A 26,896-nucleotide genomic window follows, 5' to 3' on the forward strand; every position below is an offset into this window, starting at 1 on the left:
AGGCTCCATTGCAGTCACTTGTTGTTGATGATGTAACTGCTCAGGATGATACTGTGATGCCATCCAGCAAAATACACACCATCCGACAGACCCAAAAGCTGCAAGATTTTTTAAATGATGAAGGTAAATAACTATTTTATTTTGTCCTCTAGTTTCCCATCATGTCTGATGTAACAGCATCTTCGCTGAAAAGATGGAAGGCAATAGTTTAAAGTATTCACCCACAACTTTATGTTCAATCAGCATAAAAATCTCATCTTATCGACATGGATGGGAAATGCAATTAAAAAAATAAAGTAAATACGTTTGTGGTAGACACATGCACAATGATATAAAAAGAAACTGTAGTGACTCCTTTATGACCTTGGACATATTAGTACGCCCAAGGTCGCATCCCCCTCTTTAGCGCGGGCTCCGGCGATGAGCCCGCACCTTTCCAGGCACATGACAGCTGATCTGATCAGTGTCGCATAACTGCGGGTAACCAATGAGTTGGCAGGAGACCCCTGCGGTTGTCATTGCCGGGATGCTATGAGCGCCGCCCAGCGATCGTTGCTCATAGTAAGTGAGCATTTTAGCTACACAGCTGAAGCCCTGCTGTGCGTAGCACAGATGATCAGCTGATTGCAGCTTCTAGTATCCCATGGAGACTATTAAAGCAAGTGTAAAGTAAAAAAAAAATGTAAAAATGTAAAATAGATAAATGTTCAAATCACCCCCCATTTGCCCCATTCAAAATAAATAAAAAATACATGTTTGGTATCGCCGCGTTCAGAATCGCCCAACCTATCAATATAAAAGAAGAATAATTAATTTGATCGGTTAACGGCGTAACAAGAAAAAAATTAAAACTCCAGAATTGCGTTTTTTGGTCACCACAACATTGCAATAAAATGCAATAACGGACGATCAAAACATTGTATCTACCCCAAAATGGTATCAATAAAAACGTTAGTTCGGCGAGCAAAAAATAAGCCCTCACCTGGCCCCAGATCACGAAAAATGGAGATGCTACAGGTCTTGGTATATGGCGGCATTTTTTTTTTTTTTTACTAAATTTGGATTTTTTTTTACCACTTAAATAAAAAAGGACCTATACATGTCATGAATCAGAATTGCAGTCCGTCTTAGCATTTACAAAACAGAGGACATGAATAAAACAATATTTTTTAGTTTTAACTAATTTCATTAAAAATTATATTGCATGATTCAATTAACATATAACAGAATTTGCGCAAGTGAAACAGTATGGAGAGCCCAGTGGGAGGGCAAGAAGAACCAAGCTTAATTGAAATTAGTTAGGGAGTAAGAGGTGCAAGTGTGGGATCAGATACCTTATGTAGGAAGTCTGATCTGCACCATTACAAAGGTTAAATGCATGTGCACAGTGACACAGAGGGCAACCTAGGGTAAGGTCAGATCAGATCTATAGAAAGAGGTTCCGTATTGGAGACTACTCTCCTAGACTAATATACCACCACCTAAACAAAGTCACATGTAAAATTGGTGCAGATGGTACATTAGGAAGGGATCAAAATCACAGGCAATCCTATAGAATCCCACAAAACACCTACAGCTCCAACTGAGAAATATTTAGACAAAGTGTCAGAGAGCTAAGTAGTAAATTAAAAATGTCAATTGCAGAGGTGGGTCTCCAGCCCAGACCCCGAACGCTCGATTTCGCTGTAATGCTTCCTCAAGGGGCATTTCTCAAAGCCATCATTGGTCTCATTCTAAATACAAGGACCTGCCGATCACATGGTCGGTATGGTCCAATCCTGTAAATGTGTCTGACGCATGCGTACCCGCAACATGGATTCGCCACTGCCCACTCCCCGTCAGTCATCATGATGGTCACATGGCGCGGCCGGCGCCTGAACGCAACCACGCTAACAACACCGCAATTCAACGACCGGGAGGTGGGCGCAGCAAACTCCACGTGAGGGCACCCAGTGTAGTAACAGACAATGGGCTAGGATAGAAAGATATAAAGTGCTTATGTGCATAATATATATCAAAATGCAAGGAACTCAGACAATCAGTTTAGGAGGGCATGGAGTCATATATGCACAAACAGGATCTATCCGACAACAACATGCATGGAAGTATGTGGGGTGATGATATGCATATATAATATAATAATGCACAGGACCTAGATGCATATATATTTAGATCTATATCTATCCGCATCCACATACAAATATATAGATAGAAGGTTTCATAAGGTCCTATTCATTGCACACCACAATATCACGTAATTGCTGTACATTATATGGAATGCATAATACATAACTTTATAATCATACATTTTATTGCAAAGTGAATCAAACAGCAAAAAGGGGGAAATGATTTGACATCACACAACAGGTCCCATAATCAATCATATATGGACACACCGTATATAATGAAAAACGATACAATACATAAATGACGTGGTCTATCACAAATACTCCCCGTATTACAAATGTAAGGCTGGTCAGTAGTCCCGTTGTACATCATATAAGAGGGAAGTAAGTTGGTACAACGTGGAGAAGCCTTGCATGCACGATGTCTTGAGCCCATACACCCAGACGTACCGGACACATAGTTTGGTATATATTGTCTTGAAATAAAAGAACAAGATGTTAAAAACTAAATTAGAGGCAATATAATAATAAAATATACAAAGCAGAAGAATGGGACAAGACTACATATTAAAATCCACTCGAAAGAGAAGTCAGACACTCAAGGTCTACAGAAAAGCTGCGAATCCTAATGATTCATTCAAGTACCATAGTGCCCAGTATGGTTATCCACCTGCACTCCTTCTGTGCAAGGAGGCGTTTGATGTCCCCACCTCTAATGCCCAACTGTATATGCTCTATTCCACAGACCATAAAGCACCGTGGATTACAGTGATGGAACCTTTTATAGTGGCGAGGTATCGTTTTAAGTTGCGTGGGATCAATAGCCATTTCGGCTGCAATAATGTCACGTACGTGCTGCAGTGTACGTTTTCTAAGTTGGCGTGACGTCAGTCCGATATAAATTTTTGGACAACTACAAATTGCGTAGTATATTACCTGTGTGGTAGAGCATATGATATGATGTTTTATTTGGTGTGTCTTAACACCATCAGCTGATGTAAATGTTGTTGTCCGAGACACATTTTTGCAGGCGATCCAATCGCCACACGACGAGATAAAACCTTCTGGTCTCCTGAATCTCCTCCCTATTTTTTGGGGAGGGATGTAAAAGACTATCCCTAGTACTCATTCTAGCTCTGGTGTAACCCTTTTTAATACATCTATTGCTATACCCACGGGCCTGGAATCTCTCCCGTAGGTCAGCGGACTGAGCTTCAAGATCAGAGGAACAAATACGCCTCATTCTTATAAATTGACCCACGGGGATTCCCCTGATGGTGGAATATGGGTAGCCTGAGCTAGCATGGAGGAGGGAATTGACAGAGGTGGACTTCCGATAAACATCCGTCTGCAATTGCCGATGTAAATCTACCTGTATCTTAATGTCCAGGAAGTTCACCTCAGTTGCACTATATGAGTAGGTCAATTTAATATTAAATGTATTCATGTTAAGCTGACACATGAATCCCTGTAGCTGTGGGACAGTACCTTGCCAAATAATAAAGACATTGTCTATATAGCCATAAAAGCTATAGAAATGGAACAGATAATGCACTCTCCAACAGTGTTGCTTGATAATAGTCTTGTTTATCCGGGATTACACATGCAGAGGGGTGGTGCAGGTTCTGGGGTGCGAGGGGTAAGAGGACAACGGCCGTTTTGCGCGGGTCCTGCTCTTCAACGGGTCCACTACCACCGTTGAAGCGCAGGACTCGCGCGAAACGGCTTTTGTCCTCTTACACCCCCCCCCCCCCCGCACCCCAGTACCTGCACCACCCCTCCACATGTGTAATCCCGAATAAACAGGACTATTAATGCACTCACCAACAGTGTTGCTTGATATCTGTTCCATTTCTATAGCTTTTATGGCTCAAGTTTCACTATATATGGAATTTGCACCACCTGGCTCGCATGCACACGACTAGTGCCCTGTCTACGTGGTTTCCAGGCTAGCACCCTTTCATATACAGAGTGCAGCAATTAGTGCTCGACAACTGAAAGCTGCATAGTGTGACTCGTGCCTCACTATTTCTTTTCATATGCTGGACATTGTCTATATAGCGTAGCCAGCACTGCACATGGTCGGCGGCCCGGGCGCTCTCCCCGCCAAAGATCCTCCTCTCCCAAAAGCTGAGGAAGAGGTTGGCGAAAGAAGGCGCGCAGACCGCCCCCATGGCAGTGCCGCACCGCTGCAGATAGTACACATCCTTAAATACGAAAATTGTATGCGTCAGGATGTAGGTGAGTAGTTTCAAGACCACATCACAAACATGACTATCCCAATTGGTATTACGAAGATAGAACCGACAGTTTTAGAATTTAGCGAACATGGTAAAAAAAAAAACAATTGTGGAATTGCACAATTTTTTTGCAATTTCACCACACTTGGAATTTTTTTTCCGTTTTCCAGTGCACGATATGGTAAAACCAATGGTGTAGTTCAAAATTATAACTGGTCCCGCAAAAAATAAGCACTCACACAGCCATATTGGCGGAAAAATAAAAAAGATATGGGTCTGGGGAGAAGGGTAACAAAAAACGAAAACGCAAAAAAAAAACCGGAAAAACCCAAGGTTGCGAAGGGGTTAAAATTTAAAACAGCATAAAAAAAAAATGGAATTAAAAAGTTAAAAATAAAAAAAAACTGTATATTCACCTCTCCAGTCTCCTCCCGGCAGCGATCCTCTCTCCTCGGCGTCCCGCTGTGTACTGGCAGGACCTGCGGTGACATCATTTAGTCAGCTGATGGTCACGCGACCATCACCTGACCGTTGATGTCAGCGGTCGCGTGACCATCAGCTGACTAAATGACGTCACCGCAGGTCCTGTAAGTACACCGTGGGGCGCCGAGAGGTGAGTATACAGTTTTTTTTTATTCTTTAACTTTATTTATTTTTTTCACCGCGTGGTAGCCGGGATGAAGAGGAGTTGTAGTCTCCTCTTCATCCCGGGTACCACACGCACCGCGATTACGCCGCAAATTCGCAGCCATTGAATTTAATTGAAACGCAGCAAATCCACATATACCTGCGGGTTTGCTGCGTTTCAATGGCCGCGAATTTACGGCGTAATCGCGGTAGAAATGCTGCGTTTTGCAACGCAATGCGAATTCGGAGCGCTAATTAGTGCATCATGTGCACAGCACATCCGAATTCACATTGCTTTGCATGGCAGACGGTTTTACAAGTGTTTTTGCGGCCGTAAAAACGCCGCAGAAACTCTACAAAAACGCTACATGGGCACATAGCCTTATATCACCAAGTACAAGGACAAGCTACTGATAGTGTAAAGCACGCCACCACTGGACTCTCGAGCAGTAGAAATCATTCTGAGAGTGGAATCCTGCTTCTACACTGTGTGCACAATTATTAGACCATTTTTATTCTTGATGATTAATTGAAATTTTGAACATTTACAATGCTGTCTGTCAATCCAAAGGGTTAATCAACCTGAATATTTAAGAAACTAAAAGTGAGGTTTTGGTTTTAAGAGAATATGTGTCTATAATTGGGCAACTTTTAGCGTGCAGAATAATTATGAAACAAAATGAAAAACATACATTTTCCAATGTCAATTGTTTAGTGTCATCTGTTAAAGCGAGACTAATAACCAAACAACTCATTTTGTACAAAAATACATTTCTGACATTTCAAAAAAAATATCAGTGACCAATATAACCACCTTTCTTTTCAATATTGGTCCTAAAAATTCCATCCATGGAGGCTGTCAGTTTCTTAATTTGTTAACTATCAACTTTTTGGGCAGCACCAACGACAAGGGTTTATGTCAGATGAGGATGGGAGCCATGTCATTATTCTTTCATTTTTAAGGCTTTTATTGGCAGCCAAGCAGTAGAGTACTTCAATGCATGCGATGAAGTATTATCTATATATATAATTGTCTTATCCCGTCTGTCTGTCTGTCCAGGAAATCCCGCGTCGCTCATTGGTCCGGCTGCTGTCTGTCCAGGAAATCCTGCGTCGCTCATTGGTCCGGCCTCGACCAATCAGCAGAGCGGTGTTTAAATTTGGCGCCAATCTCGCTGATTGGCGCCAAATTTAAACAACACTCTGCTGATTGCTGATTGGTCGCGGCCAATCAGCAATCAGCAGAGTGTTGTTTAAATTTGGCGCCAATCAGCGAGATTGGCGCCAAATTTAAATACCGCTTTGCAGATTGGTCATGGCCGGCGACCGCGACCAATCAGCATTATTGGCGCCAAATTTAAACACCGCTCTGCTGATTGGTTGCGGCCGCCGGCCGATCGCGACCAATCAGCGAGATTGGCGCCAAATTTAAACACCGCTCTGCTGATTGGTCTCGGCCGCCGGACGATCGCGACCAATCAGCGAGATTGGCGCCAAATTTAAACACCGTTTTGCTGAGTGGTCGCGACTAAGCAGCGATTTTATCGCCAAATTTAAACAAGCTCTCCGGTCCTCATTAACACAGCTCGCTGATTGGTCGCGGCCGCCTCCCGCGACAAATCACCAATATTGCCGCCAAATTTAAACACCATTTTGCTGATTGGTCGCAGTTGCCGGCCGCGACCAATCAGCGATTTTGGCGCCAAATTTAAACAACGTTCTGCTGATTGCGCCCGGTCGGCCGCATACATATTCTAGAATACCCGATGCGTTAGAATCGGGCCACCATCTAGTGTAGCATAATAATCATGGTTTCTTGAAAGATGCTGATTTTTTTTCCTTTACCACTACTTTAACCCCTTAACAACATCTGACGTACTAATATGCGTCTGTGCCCTGGGACTTAAGAGCCAGACCCGTATTAGTACGTCATGGCGATCGCGCGCGCACACAGGCTGTGCGGGCGCGATCGCCGCCGGGTGTCAGCTGATTGTCACAGCTGACACCCGATACTATGTGCAGGGAGCGGTCCTGCACCGCTCCCAGCACATTAACCCCCGCGATGCTGCGATCGAAGTCGATCGCAGCATTGCGGGGGCAAGGGGAGGTGATCGCAGATACTCACCTCCTCTTCCGGCTTCCAGCGCTGTCTGCAAAGGCTTCCCGGGTGTTGCCATGACGACCCGATGTCGTTATGACAACATCCGGGTCACCAGACAGCAGGAAGATTGTTTGGACATGCGCAGTGCATCTCCAAACAATCTTCTCCCTGTCCTGCGCTGACAGCCTGCATGGCACAGGGATGGTGCTGCATTCCTGTGCCATGCAGGCGATCAAAGAAAAAAAAGTGAAAGTCCCAGAGTGGGACAAAGTAATAAACTATATAAGCTTCCAGAAAGTGAAAAAAAAAATAAAAAAAAAATTGCAAAAATATAAAAAAAAAATAAAAAAAATAATCCACCAAAAATAAAAATATAATGTACCCATCAATAAATATTATTCTAAAAAAAAAAAATAAATAAATAAAAGTACACATATTTGGTATCGCCGCGTCCGGAACATCCTGACCTATAAAACTGTCCCACTAGTTAACCCCTTCAGTGAACACTATAAAAAAAAAACGAAGCAAAACCAATGCTTTATCACCATACCGCCAAACAAAAAATGGAATAACACGCGATCAAAAAGACAAATATAAATAAAAATGGTACCGCTGAAAACGTCATCTCGTCCCGCAAAAAACAAGCCGCCATATTGCTCCATCATCCGAAAAATAAAAAAGTTCTAGCTCTCAGAATAAAGCTATGCTAAAAAATATTTTTTTCTATAAAATTGCTTTTATTATGTAAAAGTGCAAAACATAGAAAAACGATATAAATGTGGTACTGCTGTAAACGTACTGAGCCGAAGAATAAAGCTACCTCATCAATTTTACCACACGTGGAACAGAATAAAAAAAAAAAAAAAAAAAACAATTCCTGAATTGTTGGTTTTTGTTTATTCTGCCTCCCAAAAATCGGAATAGAAAGCGATCAAAAAATGTCACGTGCCTGAAAATGGCACCAATAACCACGTCAAGTCATCCCGCAAAAAACGAGCCGTCACATAACTGTCTGCCAAAATCTGGAAAAATTATAGCTCTCAAAATATGGCGATGCAAAAACTAGATTTTACAAAAAATGCGTCTTTTAGTGTGTGACAGCTGTCAGTCATAAAAACCCCATATGATTCTGGTATTGCTGTAATCACACCGACCTGAAGAATAAAGTCGTCTAATCACTTATACCGCACAAGGAACGGCGTCAAAAATAAACTCTTGGGTTAGGATTGGGCTAGGGTTAGGGCTGGGTTTGGGGCTAGGGTTGTGCTAGGGCTAGGGTTGTGCTACGGTTAGGGCTGGGGTTGGGGTTAGGGTTGTGATGGGGTTGGGATTTTTTTCAAAAGTAAGAAAAAAAGATGACGATATGGCGACTAGTGTTGAGCGCAAGTGCTCGCTACTTGAGTTTGCATCGGGTGCTCTGGTATGCATTGAGTATCGTGGGTATTTGAGTGACATGCTCGAGTCTCTGCCCCATATGCTTCGCGGCCAAAAAAACTTTACAGGGATTGCCTGCCATGCACGAGCGATCCCCACATGTTTTTTTTGGATGTCTAATAACCGTGAAACATGCGGAGCAGGGACTCTAGCATGTCACTCGAGCACACGCTGTACATGGTGCATACCTGAGTACCCGATGCAAACTCAAGTAGCGAGCACTTGCGCTCAAGACGAATGACAACTTATTCAATATGATGACCTAATGTAAACAAATTCTGTGTCGTACCTCTGGGTTCAAAATGTTCACGCCTTAATAAAATCCTTCGGGGGTATAGTTTCCAAAATGGGGTCACTTGTGGGGGAGCTCCACTGTTTAGGCACATCACGGGCTCTCCAAACGCGACATGGTGTCCGCTAACAAATTGAATGGAAAATCGTCTCAAATTGTTAGCGGACGCCATGTTGCATTTGAAGAGTCCCTGTGTGCCCAAACATTGGAGCTCCCCCACAAGTGACCCCATTTTGGAAACAAGACCCCCCAAGGCACCTATCTAGATGCATAGTGAGCACTTGGAACCCCAGGTGCTTCACAAATTGATTCATAAAAATGAAAGTGTTTTTTTTTTCACTTTTTCATTTTTACGAATCAATTTGTGAAGCACCTGGGGTTTCCAAGTGCTCACTATGCATCTAGATAGGTGCCTTGGGGGGTCTAGTTTCCAAAATGGGGTCACTTGTGGGGGAGCTCCAAAGTTTGGGCACACAGGGGCTCTCCAAACGCAACATGCTGTCCGCTAACAATTTGAGCCGATTTTCCATTCAATTTGTTAGCGGATACCATGTTGCATTTGGAGAGTCCCTGTGTGCCCAAACATTGGAGCTCCCCCACAAGTGACCCCATTTTGGAAACTAGACCCTCCAAGGCACCAATCTAGATGCATAGTGAGCACTTGGAACCCCTAGGTGCTTCACAAATTGATTCGTAAAAATGAAAAAGTGAAAAGAAAAAAACACTTTTTCATTTTTACGAATCAATTTGTGAAGCACCTGGGGGTTCCAAGTGCTCACTATGCACCTAGATAGGTGCCTTGGGAGGTCTAGTTTCCAAAATGGGGTCACTTGTGGGGGACCTCCAATGTTTGGGCACACAGGGGCTCTCCAAACACAACATGGCGTCCGCTAATTATTCAAGCAAATTTTACAATCAAAAAGTCAAATGGCGCTCCTTCCCTTCCGAGCCCTGCCGTGCGCCCAAACAGTGTTTTTTCCCCAAATATTGCGTATCTGCGTGCCCAGGGGAAATTGCACAACAAATTTTTGGGTCCATTTTTCCTGTTACCCCTGTGAAAATAAAAAAAAATTGGGTCTAAAGTAACATTTTTGTGAAAAAAGTTAAATGTTCATTTTTTTCTTCCACATTCAAAAAATTCCTGTGAAGCACCTGAAGGGTTAATAAAGTTCTTGAATGTGGTTTTGAGCACCTTGAGGGGTGCAGTTTTTAGAATGGTGTCACTTTTGGGTATTTTCTGTCATAAAGACCTCTCAAAGTGACTTCAAATGTGATGTGGTCCCTAAAAAAATGGTTTTGTAAATTTTGTTGGAAAAATGAGAAATCGCTTGTCAACTTTTAACCCTTATAGCTCCCTAACAAAAAAAAATTTTGGTTCCAAAATTGTGCTGATGTCAAGTAGACATGTGGGAAATGTTATTTATTAACTCTTTTGTGTGACATATCTCTCTGATTTAAGGGCATAAAAATTCAAATTTTGAAAATTGCAAAATTTTCAAAATTTTCGCCAAATTTCCGTTTTTTTCACAAATAAACGCAAGTGATATCGAAGAAATTTTACCACAATCATGAAGTACAATATGTCACGAAAAAACAGTCTCAGAATCAGGGGGATCCGTTGAAGCGTTCCAGAGTAATTACCTCATAAAGTGACAGTGGTCAGAATTGTAAAAATTGGCCTGGTCATTAACGTGCAAACCACCCTCGGGGCTTAAGGGGTTAAGAAAGGGTCTAAAAACCTACAGTAGGATTGGAGTTGATTTTGAATCCATCTTCAATCCAAAGTGGTCCAAATAGCTCATATTTAATACCAGCCCAGTACCTAATCTCAATCTTGATACTGATCCATCTCATCAGTCAGGGGCAAACATAACGCTGATGTGGCTGCATCAGGGCCTGAAGGTGGAGGGGGGCCCTTGCAGGGCGGCTAATACTTTGGGCAATTTGGCCTGGTTGTCTGAGCCCGAGGCTCTGGTGGGCCCATGGCCAGATTGCCGTCATCATGTGCATCGGGCAGGAAGCTCCGCTACCAACAGGAGAAAATGATAGCAGAGCTGCAGGGATCTGTCCTCTACTTCCTACCCGGCGCTTTCTCCCTGACACAGGCACGTGTGGCTTGATGACGTCCGCATGCAGCTGGTGCCTATGTCAGAGAAACACCAAGGTTACTTACCGGTAGCCGGTTTTTCCTGAACCCATGACAGCACACCTTGAGAGGATCCGCCCCACCAAGGACTGGAAACCGTCTGAAATAAAAGGGCGGTACCTCTCCCTCGCTTCAGTTGTTTACAGAGCATTGAGAGGACCTCCCTAAAACAGCTTAGGCATATAACCAACACCCACAATATACATATACACACCACCCAAAACAGTGCACACCAGGGTGTGATAAACATAGAAAAAATAGGGGGGGAAACTATGGGTGCTGTTATGGGCTCAGGAAAAACCGGCTACCGGTAAGTAACCTTGGTGTTTTCCCCTCCCCCATGACAGCACACCTTGAGAGAATTTTGGAGAATTTATGAGCACCCTAGGGAGGGACCACCGCCTGAAGTACCCTTCTCCCAAAGGTGAGATCAGAGGAGGACAGATCCAACCGATAGTGCTTAAAGAAGGTGGATGGTGTAGACCAAGTAGCAGCCCTACATATCTGCTCGATCGAGACGTCTGCCCTCTCTGCCCAGGAGGTTGCGATGGCTCTGGTGGAATGAGCCCTCACATTGTCCGGGGCTGGAACCCCTGTGGACTTATAGGCTAAGCAAATGGCCTCCCTAAGCCACCTAGAGATGGTACCTTTGGACACCCCGTGACCTTTCCTACTCCCTTGAAAGGCCAGGAACAAGGAATAGTCCTTCTTCCACAGACTAGTCATGTGAATGTACTGTAGCAGGGACCTCCTAACATCTAGGCTATGGAACCTGACTTCCCCTGGGTTCTTGGGATTGCTGCAGAACGAGGGTAGCACAATCTCCTGACTACGGTGAAATCTAGATAACAGCTTGGGAAGGTACGCTGGATCTGGCCGCAAGGTGACCCTATCCTCAAAGATTTGTGTGTAAGGAGGATTAACCGAGAGGGCCTGCAGATCACCCACCCTACGAGCTGACGTTAAGGCCACTAGGAGGATGGTCTTGAGAGTGAGAATCTTTGGAGGGACCCTGTGTAGGGGTTCGAACGGTTCGCTGGTAAGAGCGTTCAAGACTAAATTCAGGCCCCAAGGAGGAACTCCCATGGACCTAACCGGTCCTGCTCTGGCACAGGACTTGATAAACCTCGAGATCCACGTATTCCCAGCAAGATTACAATTATAGAGTGCCCCCAAAGCTGAAACCTGAACCTTAAGAGTCCCTGTAGCTAGACCCAGGTCCCGCCCCTTTTGTAGAAATTCCAGGATCCCTCTGATCGGAGGTCTGCTCGATAACGGGACATCTATAAACTCTAGGAATTTACCCCAAACCCTACTATAAATCTTAGTTGTAACTGGTTTTCTGCTCCCCAATAAAGTAGAAACTAAGCCTGGTGAAAACCCCTTGCTACTCAATAGTGACCTCTCAAATTCCATGCCGCAAGATGGAACCCCCTGGCCTGGGCATGGAATACTGGTCCCTGCATGAGAAGGTCCGGCCTTTCTGGTAGAATCCAGGGATCTGACACCGACATTAGCCGAAGCAGAGAGAACCAAGGCCTCTTGGGCCAAAAAGGGGCTATCAGAATCACCCTGGCGCCTTCCTCCCGGATCTTCCTCACCACTACTGGAATCATCACTAATGGTGGAAAGGCATAGGCCTTCCTGAATCCCCAAGGAATCTGGAGGGCATCTACGGCATGGGGATTCTCTGCCGGATTTAGGGAGCAAAATCTCTGCACCTTACTGTTTGCCCTTGTGGCTGCCTGCTGTCTGTCTGCCCCCATAACTGGACAATCTGATGGAAGACCTCCGGGTTTAACCCCCACTCCCCCTGTTTTAGGGTATAGCGGCTTAGAAAATCTGCTTTCACATTTTCTACCCCCTTTATGTGAAGGGCGCTGAGGGATGGGAGGTTTCGCTCTGCTAGACGAAGGATCCTGTCTGCCACCACCATCAGAGAACGTGACCTTGTCCCCCCCTGGTGATTTACATAGGCTACTGCTGTCCTTTTGTCGGACCTGACCTGGACATGGTGACCTTGGATATGAGGGAGGAAGCCCCTGAGGGATCTTTCTACTGCCCAAAGCTCCTTTATGTTTGAGGATGCCCCCCCCCCCTCATTGTAAGCCCAGTGACCCTGTATTGAGAGTTCTGCCAGATGACCCCCCCCATCCGGAACTGCTTGCGTCTGTCGTAATTATCCGATCTACTGGTCTGGACCACTGAACGCCTGTGGTCAGATTTCCCCTGACTGTCCACCACGAAAGGGAATCTACTACTTCTGGGGAGAGAGAGAGCCTGCCTTCTAAATGTCCGTTGCAGGACCTCTGTGCTGACAGGACCTCCCACTGAAGCCGTCTCATATGCCCTTGAGCCCACATTACTGCTGGGAGACAGGCCGTCCTAGAACCCAGGAGGGACATTGCCTCTCTCAGAGACATCTCTGGAGCTTGAATGGCCTTCGAGACTAACGCAATCAACCTGCAGATTTTGTCCTCTGGGAGGAAGCAAAAGGAAGGAAACTTCACACTAGACCTCAAGCAGCTTGGATTGTGTGCCTCTCCACTCTTCCTCCAGACTCTGGGACCTTGATTTCCAAATGAAATGCCAAATTTACTTTCATCTGAAAACAACACCTTGGACCACTGAGCAACAGTCCAGGTCTTTTTCTCCTTGGCCCAGGTAAGACGCTTCTGGCGTCTATTGGCCATGAGTGGCTTGACACAAGGAATGCGACACTTGTAGCCCATGTTCTGGCTATGTTTGTGTGTGGTGGCTCTTGAAGCAATGACTCCAGCAGAAGTCCACTCCTTGTGAATCTCCCCAAAATTTTTGAATGGCCTTTTCTTAACAATCCTTTCAAGACTGCAGTTTTCCTGGTTGCTTGTGCACCTTTTCCTACCACACTTTTTCCTTCCACTCAACTTTCCATTAATATGCTTGGATACAGCACTCTGTGAACAGCCAGCTTCTTTAGCAATGACCTTTTGCGGTTTACCCTCCTTGTGGAGTGCGTCAATGACTGCCTTCTGGACATCTGTCAATTCAGTAGTCTTCCCCATTATTGTGGAGCCTACTGAAACTAACTAAGGGACCCTTTTGAACGCTTACAAAGCCTTAGCAGGTGTTTTTTGTTAATTCTAATTTACTGAGATAATGACTTGTGTTTACATTGGCTGTAATCCATAGTCATCAACATTAACAGAAATAAACACATGAAATAGATCACTCTGTTTGTAATGACTCTATATAATATATGAGTCTCACTTTTTGTATTGAAGAACTGAAATTAACTTTTTGATGATCTAATTTAGTGAGAAGCACTTGTAAATGTGAAGCGCTATGGAATATGATAGTGCCACGGAATATGATAGTGCTACATAACCAATGCATAATATTTTGGCTCTGAAGAAAAATCCCGAAGCCAAGACTTGTATGTCAGAGAAAATGTGCTTCCTGTCTTGAGACTGGCAAGTCAAACCTCTACCCTTTTTTTTTTTTTTAATCTTTTAAAAAGAAATACGACATATCGAAGAAAATTAAATGGAACAGTCTTCCACACCAAAGTATTGTTTCATTTAAAAAAAATAAATAAAATACACGCCACCTGAAAACAATGACCTGATGCAAATGCTTGCTTTTGGTACATCAACCTACATAGCATTTTTCATGTTCCAGTTTCTTTGGTAAAGTCCAGGGAGGGTGGAGGGGTATGTTTTATATGTGGATATATTTTAATATACAGTGTGGATATAAAAGTGTACTTGACCCTGTTGAAATGCTAGATTACTGTCATTTAAGAAAAAATCATTCCCGGAATATTTTCAGAATGTGTGTGTATATATTATATTACATTATATTGTTGACAGGCAGCAAGATGGCATCTGCTCCCGACAGGTCAGGAATGGAGTGGATATGTCCCAGAGGCACCTGGCATCGCTGATGTGACACCTTAAAAAGAATCCAGCACTGATTGGGTGCTGAGAGGCTTTGATATAGTGGAGCAGTACGGGTTCAGGTGTCACAAATGATTGATTGACAAGTGATGGGCAGGATTGGTAATTCCCATCCTCCAATGCATGAGGTTCAGCAGGAGTTAAAAGGGTAGCAGAGCTGCTTATAACTGTCTGGCTGCGGAGGTGTGAGCACCTCTGAACCTTAGATCTGGGTGAAGGACCTGTAGGAAACTAGTTGGCCTTACAAGACGTTTATAGGGCTGACTAAGCCTGGACGTACTTGTCAATGAATGAATATATGGACTGTTTATTTTCTCTTCCTTCTGTTCACTATTTTTGCCTGGAAAAGGCTGTTTTTGCTTTCATTTGGAAAGTTTATGACATTTAATAAACGTTCAAATTTGCACCAAGACTCTTCGTGCCTGTGTGAACGCTACCAGTTGCCTAGAAAGCGAGCATCGATACAATTGGTGCTGCGAATGGGGCTGAAATCCCAGAGGACACAGGTGGTTGCCAGATAGCACTGTATGTCCCGGATGAAAGCTGATGAAGCAGTGCAAATACTGTCTGACAAAACGGAGGAGCTAATTAAGCTTCTAGTCCAAGCCAACATGCAGAAACAGCAAGCCCAGCATTTTTACATGGTTACATAGGTTGAAAAAAGACCTAGGTCCATCAATTACAACCTTTCTCCACCATTGTCACTGTTCATTGTCATTGTACATTGTCACAAAATTAAGTATAACCCACAATGTTGTGTATTGAGGAAATCATACAGGCATTTTTAAAAGCTAGTGTCTGCCATCACTACCTCTTATGGCAAGGCATTCCACAGTCTGACTGCTCTAACTGTAAAGAACCCTTTCCTATTTAGCTGCCAGAATTGCTTTTCCTCCACCCTTAATGAGTGCCCCCCTGGTCCTTAGTATGGTCTATGGAAGGAATACTTTATATGCCAGTCCTTTGTATTGACCACACATATATTTATATATGTAAATGAGATCTCCTCTTAGACGTCTTTTTCTTAGCTAAACAAGCCCAACTTTTCCAACCTCTCATCATATGAGAGGCCTTCCATCCCTTGTAATAATCTAGTTGCCCGCCTTTGAATGGACTCCAAATGTGGAGCCAAAAACTGGATCCTATGTTCTAGATGTGGCCTTACAAGTGGTTTATAGAGGGGTAACAATATGCTGGGATCCGGGGATTTTATCTCTCTACTTATACACCCTAAAATCTTGTTTGCTTTTGCAACTGCTGCTTGACATTGAGTACTGCTGCTCAGCTTACTTGTAACCAGAATACCCAAATCCTTCTCCTGTTCTTTAGTCCCGAGTATACTCCTTTTTAATGTATATGCAGCAATAGGATTACTCCATCCTAGGTGCATTACTCTACATTTATCAACATTAAATCTCATTTGCCAAGTGTTTGCCCATTTAGACATCTTATCCAGATAGTCTTGTAATATTAAAAACCGACCTTTAACATTAAAATATCGGACATGGTTTGGTGTCGTCAGCAAAGACTGATACTCTCTCAATCTCATCCACAAGGTCATTAATAAAGAGGTTAAAAAGAATGTCCTAGCACAGATACTTGCGGTACCCCACTGCTGACTATATCTCTTATAGAGAACGTACCATTTACGACGACTGTTTACTGGTTTTTAGTCAATTCTTTACCCACCTACATATAGTTAGCCCAAGTCCTTGCTTCAGTATAAGGCTGCTATGTGGTACAGTATCAAATGCCTTTCACATTAATTGCATTACCAACATCCAGATTTGCACTTATCGCCTCATGGAAACTCAACCTGTTGATTAGACACGACTGATCTATCATGAATCCGTGCTTGGTTGTCAGTTGTTATAATAGTCTCTGCAATATATTTCTGCAGGTCATCTGTTATGATGCCCCCCAAAATTTTGCACATTACTGATGTCAGACATCCTGGACGGTAGTTGCCTGGATCAACCTTCTTACCGTTCTTAAATACTGGTACCACGTGAGCTATCCTCCATTCCTGTGGCACCGCCCCTGTTAAAAGAGAGTGTAAGAATGAAATACATCAGTCAGTCAATTATTAAGCTCAATTCCTTCAGTATCCGTGGATGAATGCCTTCTGGGCCGGTGGATTTGTTAATGTTTAATTTGGTCAGACACGTGTACTACTTGTGTTTTAACTAGTATTGTGGAGGTTTCACCAATTTAAGATACACTAGGTAACTGCTCTCCTCCAAATTAAAGATGTCCGAGTGCATGCAAAGAAGCTAATTAACCAAATCTGCTAATCTGGTTGAAAAACTTCACTCAGAGACTGAACCACCAAAATGGCATACTTTATTACGTAGACATGGGGTTAAATACACTGCTCAAAAAAATAAAGGGAACCTCAAATAACACATCCTAGATCTGAATGAATGAAATATTCTCATTGAATACTTTGTTCTGTACAAAGTTGAATGTGCTGACAACAAAATCACACAAAAATCATCAATGGAAATCAAATTTATTAACCAATGGAGGCCTGGATTTCTAGTCACCCCCAAAATTATAGTGGAAAAACACGCTACAGGCTGATCCAACTTTGATGTAATGTTCTTAAAACAAGTCAAAATGAGGCTCAGTATTGTGTGTGGCCTCCACGTGCCTCTATGACCTCCCTACACCGCCTGGGCATGCTCCTGATGAGGTTGCAGATGGTCTGCTGTGGGATCTCCTCCAGACCTGGACTAAAGCATCCGCCAACTCCTGGAGAGTCTGTGGTGCAACTTGACGTTGGTGGATGGAGCGAGACATGATGTCCCAGCTGTGCTCAATCGGATTCAGGTCTGGGGAACGGGCAGGCCAGTCCATAGGTTCAATGCCTTCATCTTGCAGGAACTGCTGACACTCCAGCCACATGAGGTTTGGCATTGTCCTGCATTAGGAGGAACCCAGGGCCAACCGCACCACCATATGGTCTCACAAGGGGTCTGAGGATCTCATCTCAGTACCTAATGGCAGTCAGGCTACCTCTGGCGAGCACATGGAGGGCTGTGCGGCCCTCCAAAGAAATGCCACCCCACGCCATTATTGACCCACTGCCAAACAAACCGATCATGCTGAAGGATGTTGCAGGCAACAGATCGCTCTCCACGGCGTCTCCAGACTCTGTCACATCTGTCACATGTGCTCAGTGTGAACCTGCTTTCATCTATGAAGAGCACAGGGCTCCAGTGGCGACTTTGCCAATCCTGGTGTTCTGTGGCAAATGCCAAGCGTCCTGCACGGTGTTGGGCTGTGAGCACAACCCCAATCTGTGGACGTCGGGCCCTCATACCACCCTCATGGAGTCGGTTTCTAACAGTTTGTGCAGACACATTTGTGGCACTCCAGGAGTCCGGTTGCCACAGTGGCATTGCCTCCCTCACAAAGGGGTGATGCCATGCCTGGAAGCAAGCAGGGGTCCCCTAGTCAGGTATACTAACATGCAACACTTTCCTGGCTCCAGACCAGCAAGGGGAGCTCCTCCCCTTGGCAACTGGGATCTGGGGGCGGGGTTAGTTAGACTTGGTGTGAGGAGTTGAAGTGAGGACGTCGGCGAGAGAGGAGCTGGGGAGTGGAGCTGCGTGGCAGTTCACCCCAGAAAGAATCAGCACAGAGGAACCGGACACGGGAGTCCGAGGCTGTGGGGCACTGAAGGCCCAGCAGCAGAAACCGGAGGGCAGGAGACTGCAGGTCTCCTGGCCCCATCAGACGCCCGGAGGCTCAGCAGCACCCCAGGGCCCAGCACCACCACATGGGAGCGACGCATCAGCAAGGCCCGAGCTGCCTGCCATACGGGTGAGCACAAAGATGTTGCACTCAGGGACGAGGGCCACCGCATAGCTACAAGCAGCAGGGCCAAAGAGATTAGTGGAAAGGGAAGGCCTCCAACTTCACCTGGTGAGGTGGATTCCTTACTTGCTTCCAGGCTGCCCGGACTTCCACTTCTAGCCAGTACCCTAGTCCCGGTTTGCCTAATCACCGCCAGTAAAGATAAGAGGAAAACGCCATTAAGTTGTGGACTGATTATTGCTGCGCCATCAAACCCTGCACTACAACGCCCAGCATCACCTATAACATCTACACTGCCCTGGAGCTAAGCTCTACCTGTGGAGAGCCACACCAGCTTTGCTGTACCAACATCAGCTCCAAAGGACCTGCTCCGTAGCGGCGGCTCCCTTTAGCCGCATACCACAGGTGGCGTCACGAACTTTGTACATAAAAACTATAAAATCCCCTTTTTACTGATCGCCCTGGGTCACGGACCGGGTCACCGCCTCTGTGACATCTCCCCTAGCAACGACCGTCCCGGCACCGAGTACCCCACGGCCTAGGGGGCGCGTCAACTTGGCGTCACGAACAGGATTCACGAAGCCCGGTATAACCGGGTCCTGTGTGCCATAGACTTTACTAAACTGTGTTATCACGTGGTTTGCCGCCCGCCGAGGAAAAGCAAGAGGCCCGATCCGGAACCGCCGGGTAAGAGATCCCTCCGCCTGCAGAGCAGCATACTGGTACGTCAGCAGACCCCCAGGACCTGGCTGAGGTTCACTAGGGGGGAGGAAGATGCCCAACCGGGGGGAGGATTCAGCCGCAGGCGTGGCCGCCGCCACTGTAATGCCGTTATCTATGCTGTACATACGGGGGGCGGCGTGGTTGCCCCAATACTCAGGGGAGTCGCACACCCTGAACGACTTTGAGGAGAGACTGCGCAGTTTGTTTAAAGTGTACCCTCTGTCTGAGGAGCAAAAGGTCAGCATCCTCATAGGCCAGCTAATCGGTGCAGCCCAGAGAGAGGTGAAGTCCTGGCCGGGCAGAGACAAAGGCACTGTAAAAGAAATACTGGCCCGATTTGAAGGATACCTTTGACACCTGCTCCTCAGCAGAAATTAAGATGAAGTTCTACGGGTGCAAACAGAGGGTGCAGGACAGTGTACGGGACTATGCTCTAAACCTGCAGAAGGCGCTGCGGGCCATCAAACAGGTAGACTGTTAGAACCTTGCTCTTAGGTTTTTTCCTTTGCTGGTCACATGACCTTGTTGGCCTATTTAATCCTGCTCCGCCCTTCTGGCTTTGCTGGACTTCATTGTATAACTACTTTCTAGCTAGCCTGTGCTCTGTATCTAACTCTGTTAGTTTGCTTGGTCTACGGACCTCAGTGTTCTATATATTTTGTTTGTTTGTCTGTCTGCTACTATTTCTGTTAGGAGGTGTCCCATTTTCCTCCCAGTCCTTAGTACTTGTAGGGATTCCTTCCCCACATCTATAGGTCTCCGTACAGACTAGCTTAGGACTTTAGCAGGTCTGATCGCAGGATCAGGTCCCCTGTTACATCGTAGGGATAAAGCTGAGTTCTATCGTAGGGACAGATCTCCTCTCTTTCCTTAGCTCTGGTAGCAGAACATAACATAGACCCCGACAGTGTGCATGATGAGGACAGATTGCTAACTGAGCAATTTATTGAGGGGCTCCTGTCCAGCGCTCACAGGACACAGCTGCGCATTATGGCTCTGCAAAACCCTGATCTGGACTTTGCACAATTTAAAGACAGAGCCATCTGGGTGCTGCGAGAATCAACACCAGGCCGTGCTACCACCGGCGCCCAGCTATCACATACCACCAGGAGGTGGTGTCCTTTCCCCCAGCACCTGTGGAGGCTGACGCGCAGACCCTAGAATCGAACATTCAGCCCTCTTGCGCCACTTTTCTCTAATCCTTCCTTTCCTCCTGGAGATCTGCGAGAATCTTTCTTAAGATGAAATGGTAAAATGCCGTCATTCAATACATTACAGGATAGATCTCTGTCTAGATAGGTCTTTTGTTTATAGGATTTTAATATTTACAATAAAGTATCGTCTTCTTTTAACTATTGCTATTCCACCTCAGTCAGTGTTTTTTGTCTATTTTGGTGGTTTAATATATTTTGAGTTGTTGGTCCTCAGTCAGTGAATCCCTATTGTAGAATTTACAATAAATATCGCTCATGTAATGTAAGAAGTGAAATCTTTGCATTGTACTATATATATTTTTTTTCTGCGGTATCTGTGCATCATGAATCATGGTATGTGTTAAAGGGACCCACTGAGACTTTCGCCCAGGGCCCACAAAAACCTGGAGCCGGCCCTGACTTCACGCCATATTTCCGGCAGCCTCAGACTTATGTTGGCGATGTAAAGTGGAAAAAGAATCTATGCTTCACATATGGTGTGAGTGTAGTAAGGTCAAGCCTTTGTGGGACAAAATATTTTCCAATTATAATCTAATCACCGGAAGTAGGGTCAAAAATCGTCCTGAGAAAGCTCTGCTTTCCATCCTGCCCTCATCAATAGGATCTAAAAAAAAAGATATCTTAAGATTTTGTTGAACAGCAGGTCGTACGGTGATCCCACGTTACTGGAAATCCCCCAAATTTCAGAATGGTATAATGAAATGGTTAATATCTGCAGAATGGAGGAACTTTCTGCTGACTATAATGGATGTGCTGATAAATTCAGGAAGATCTGGAGTGTGTGGATTCTGTTTCTTGACTCATCGGAGTTTCATAGGCTGTTTGAGTGAGAGACTGATGAATTGGCGAATTGGATCCGGGTTGGTGCTGGGAACTAATTAGAGAGTCTAAAAATAAGCCTTAGTTTATGTTCCACTTCTCCTTTTCCATCCCCTAATCCTCCACTCCTTTCTTATCTTTCTTTCTCTTTTTCCTCTTCCTCCTTCCCCCTGCCCCCCCTTCTTTTTTTTTTTTTTCTTTTTTCTCTTTTTGTTTTTGTACTGTTTGTATTGTTGATTTATGTAATGGTCTGCACTGTTGGATATGATAAAAAGTAATGTTTACATTATTAGATAAGAGGTGTAGGAGTCTTATCAGAGAAGTGATAGAGAATATGTTATTTTGATCACCATGACTAAACACTGGCATTTATTAATGTATGTTATATATGTTAATGTCTATTTCTATTTCAATAAAAAAGATTATACTAAAAAGTCACAATAATGGTTAAAAAAACAAAGTATCATTTAACTTGCGCAACATTCATGAACTGCGTGCAACCATTTTTAAATATTTGGTGCAAAAATAGCAACAAATACTACAAGACTAAAAAGGAAAATGGGCTTAAAAAATGAATAATATGAATATGATGCATATTTATATACATAAAACAAAGACTGGCGAACACATAAAATAGACTTAAAAAATGGCACAATTGGAAAAGTGAATATGGTGCAAAAAAATTTGTATGTGTGTGTTCTATAGGCATAAATAACAAAAATGTGTCAGTAATCGTTATTTCTCCAGACTTCCCCTAATGTACACGGCAATGTAAAAACACTAGATGAGATAACCTACTCCATTCCAAAAAAAGAAACATTTTGTTGACATCTAAAGACCGCCATGAGCATTAAACTAACCTTGATCAAACCCACTCATATTGATAGGTTTTGCAGACAGTCTAATGTGTAAGAGTTTCCTATGTCAGATGCAGAATGTCTGATTTCAGATTACCAATCCTTTTGTCTTCGAAGACACAATCTACCGCCATATAGGTCTGGCAGTTGCGCTCTCAGAGAGAAGCAAGAGCTCACAGCAGAGTATACACTCCAAAGTATGGGAGAGATGGCAAAGATAGCTGTCAGCAAAACTATTGTTGGGCAAATCGCTGTCTAAAGTGTATGTAAAGTGTAAGTGTAAACTTGGGGTCCATTTACACAGACCGGCCAGCGACACGATACAACCGCCGATCAGTAAATTTTTACTGATGGGCGTTCTTTTATATGCCTATGTGAGGGACACAGGGTGGTAGTAGTGGCGAGGGGCTGTTGGTCTCCTATCCCAAAGCATCCCACAAAGAATAGATAATAACCCTGTATACAGTTTGTGTGTACTGTATAACACACTCACGTTTGAGCTTGAGATCCCTCTGGTTGTACAATCCAAGGATCCGGCAGCTACCACACAGGCAACGACACTGTTTCCTTTTTCAATAACTCAGCTTTAGGCTGGGTGCCCACGTAGCGTTTTTCAAGCGTTTATGCTGCAGAATTTCCGCAGCATAAACGCTTGTGAAACGCTAGGTAATCCGCACCCCATGGTCCCCAAGGGGATTCCGCATGTTCTATGCACATGCTGCGGATTTTTCCGCAGCGTTTATGCTGCGCACAAAAATCCGCAGCATGTCATTTAATTTTGCGGTAGCGCAGCAGAACTCCCGCCATTGACTTGCATTGAAACGCATAGAAACCGCGACTGTACATTTGTACAAGCGGCTTCTATGCGTCTCTATGTGCGGATGGTACCCAGTTCTGGAGGAGAGGAGACTCTCATCCAGACCTGGGTACCATTGTACCTGTAAAAAAAGAATAAAATAACAAATAAAGTTTATACTCCCCTTTCCGAAGGCTTCTCTCTGAATGCCAGCATCGCTTGAGGACCTGCGGTGACGTCACAGTCATGTGACCGCAGGCCCTTCACCGCTCTGTCTCGCGATATGCCGGCATCCAGGAACCAGACAGGAACGAGCGCTGCAGCCACATCGGGGCCTCGGGGATGAGTATAGCTTTATTTGTTTTCATTTTTACGGTTCACACTGTATAAATCCATGCTGGTTGCATGGATTTATATAGTGTGACCTAGTTGTCAAGCACTTTCCAAGTGATGCTATCGCCTGGAAAGCGCTTGTCAATCTGCATGCGGAAACGCATGTGAATCCGCATGTGGATCCGCATGTATTACGCAGGAAAAACGCATGCACAATCTGCATGTACAATCTGCATGCGTTTTTTCTGCCAGGGAGATGCAGAAATGCTGCAGAAATTTTCTGCTTCATTTCTGCATCGTGGGCACATAGCCTTACTGAACTTCAGATAGTCAATCGCAGATACAGCACAGTACGTGTCCACATGTTCATCCTGGGCTTTCCCTTCACTTTCTGACACCACTGGCCCTGGAGACGCTCTTTCCACCCCTGCAGCTCCCATGCTTTCGGGCCCACTCTCTGACCTGGTTTCTCATCCGTCTTCCCTTTATAGAAGGTGAATAGGGCACCTGCTTCCGTACCCAATTTGGGCCGTAAGCAATCTCCCGGATGCTGCTTCCTTTAGAGTCCCGTACTCTTCAGTGCTATCCAGCCCCTTGGCTTAATCTGTTTTCCTTCTGATCACACTATCTTACTCTGCACCAACTCTATCTCTCCAACTAACTCGGACTAAAACTAAAAAGTCCCTCTCTTACATCTACTCCTACCCCTCCCAACTGGGAAATTCCATAAATGCATGAACTATTCCCATGTGCTGTTGGTGTAGTGCACAACTACTTCTACACTGAACCGATCTAACTTCCTGAACTACAGTGCCCTCCACTGTCTTTCCCAATTCCTAACTATCCTCATTACCTTATCTACTTTCTACACTTATTTCCTATCCTTTTCCTATGCTGTTAAATTATCATAAAACACATTTTTATTATTCCACATTAGTCATCCACATAGAAACCTGTACACATTATATTGTTTACATTACTATGCATAAACCGTTAACATATAAATATTATTCACACTTCCACAAACAAGTGTACCCGTTTTACTAGGAAGGGATGAAGGGCATGAATCGAACCAGGCTTCCCCTTACACCTATTTACACGTAGACCAAAGTAAATGACGTGCACTGATTGATCAATACTAGATGTTGTGTCGATATATGGGTGCCACAGATCATACCCAACAGATCTGTTAAAATAAGGATAAAATTACCAACTCCTTTAATTTTACATCCCTAATTTACTTGTAGAGATATATCTTAGAGATGTGTTCTATAAAGATTATGCTTTCCTTTCAACTGTTTTAGATGTCTGTAGTCCAACAAACGAAACAGAAATTCACCAAAATGGCGTTCCTGGCTGCCTATATTTTAGCCCCCTCCCTGAAGAAGATGTGACAGAGACTTTCAGTCAGTGAGTGTTAATTTGTTATGCTGGTACTAGATTAGTATTGTAGGAATGGTCACTAAATGTATATAATTTCAGATACAAGTTTATATGCAGTGCCCAGGCTGCATCGGGTTACATGCAGCAGCGGAAGAATGACATCCCATTTAAAACTCGCAGTGTCCCTGAATGCACTCTGGTGTTGGATTTGGTAAGACCTAGTTACTCAATTTTTACTTGATTCGAAATATTCTATTTAAAAATGGATCAGTTTGTACTGAGAAAGATCTGTATTTAAAGGGGCTGACCAGAGCTGCTCACTACTGCATTAGGAGGTGAGGGGGTCTGGCAACGTGGCACTCATTTGATACTTGCCGGGTATCAGTAGTTTTTGTGAAAGAATGCTTAGCAGGCAATCCTTCAAATAAATGAAGGAATTTATAATGCATGGATGGGCCAGATTTGCAGGGCAGCTTGCTTTTCCGGTTAAGAGACGGTACTCCCCTCTTTAATAATTATATGCTCTTGTGGGGTATATATACAAGATTGCCTTTTTTGAAAGAACCCCTTTTAAAGGTGATCTTAATATAGATGGTATTTCTATAGAAATTTTCATTAAATTGAAATTGTCATTTAGGAATACCATGCCCCCTGTGCTTTTTATTTATGCTACATAAACTGATCTGCGGTGCATTTTTGAAAGTCGCAACATGTCAATCGCGCTTGCTGTAAGTATGCATTTTATTTGCGGATTTTCCCCATAGATTCAAATGAAATGAGGAATATCTGCAGATAAAGAAAATGCATATGTAATCCACACATGACTTTAATCATTAGTTTTATCAAAGCTAAGTAGTGGGAAGATTCCAAAACTAAGCCTATTTATTTAAAACATGACTACATACCAGAAAGAGACAAAAAACACAGCAAAAAACAGCAATAAAATGCACTTAATAAAGCAATAACCTAATTTAGCTAATTGGTAAAGAAAATCGGCAAATTCAAAAGCACTTCAAGTGTAGGAATGAAGCCTAAGAGTCCATTTAAATGTATCCATCCTTGGCACTAAACCACTTAGATCAGTAAATATTAACTGATCGATGGTGGTTTAAAAGGTTGTTTATATAGAATGACTGCTAAATAATGCACACTGAATGATTTCTAAGGCCATGGCCCCACTATCCATATTCGGTCAGTATTTTTTCTGGGAGACAAAACCAGGTGAGGAACAATCATAGGAAAGGTATAATAGAAACAAGTCACCAATTCTGCATTTATCACCCACTCCTGGTTTTGGCTCCCACTCCTGAGAAAAAATACTGACTGATAGTGGGGCCATGGCCTAATAGATAGTTCAGTGTGCAAAGGCTGCCATGTTTTTTGGAAGGGCAAGTCCTGTTTACATAGGACAATGTGCTGCCGGGAATTATTATTTTAAGCCTCCCTAAAAATTATTTCACCCAATAAGCAAGCAATTTGTAGCCTATTTTAGGTGCATTTACACTAAAATTTTATAGTGAACTAGCTTTTCTAGGATACGTTGCAGAGTAAACGCACCTTAAAGCGAGTTTGTCAGCAGGTGTTTGCTAATTAATCTGTGAGTAGCAAAATTTAGGAGCTGAGATCCTGATACCAGGTATGTGTCATAACACAGATTACAACTAGTATCTTGTCTGTCAGCTTGCAAAGTGAAAGTAAAAATGTGCTCAAGCTACACACACAGAGTGAACAGGATCTTCCTGTTTGTTTGTTTTTTACACTGTGTTATTAGCAATATAACACTTGTTGGAGACAAACTCATGCATGATTAAACATTAGGAAATGGTAGATGATGCAATATGTACAATAATAAGCATTATTCCAACAGTGTTGTAGTTTAAATACAATTAGTGTTTTATGAGCAGAACATTATCACTAGAGTACTAGTCTCACTGCAGGAAATTTTAGTCTAATCTGTGTAAACTCAACTCCACCACTGATTAGATGCTTGCTGATAATGCACAGTGTATACAGGAAGCGGTTAGTCAGGGGTGTAGGTGGGATTA

The 26,896-nt window shown here is 43.9% G+C and overlaps 2 long non-coding RNA genes across 2 annotated transcripts in view; both read left to right on the forward strand.

Annotated features, from left to right (window-relative positions):
- LOC141170203 (uncharacterized) lies at window positions 1-25,021 on the forward strand. The gene is made up of 3 exons (XR_012252309.1): window positions 1-123; window positions 24,773-24,878; window positions 24,951-25,021. It is a non-coding gene; the product is annotated as an uncharacterized lncRNA (long non-coding RNA).
- The window catches only part of LOC141170214 (uncharacterized), a 15,972-nt gene continuing 14,089 nt past the window's right edge, over window positions 25,014-26,896 (forward strand). The window contains exon 1 of the long non-coding RNA XR_012252310.1: window positions 25,014-25,062. This is a non-coding gene — a long non-coding RNA (uncharacterized lncRNA). The remainder of the gene's footprint in view (window positions 25,063-26,896) is intronic.

Source organism: Phyllobates terribilis, unplaced genomic scaffold (assembly GCF_046119375.1).
Source record: "Phyllobates terribilis strain yellow unplaced genomic scaffold, ASM4611937v1 Scaffold_1__5_contigs__length_1240528914, whole genome shotgun sequence".
Lineage (NCBI taxonomy): Eukaryota > Metazoa > Chordata > Amphibia > Anura > Dendrobatidae > Phyllobates > Phyllobates terribilis.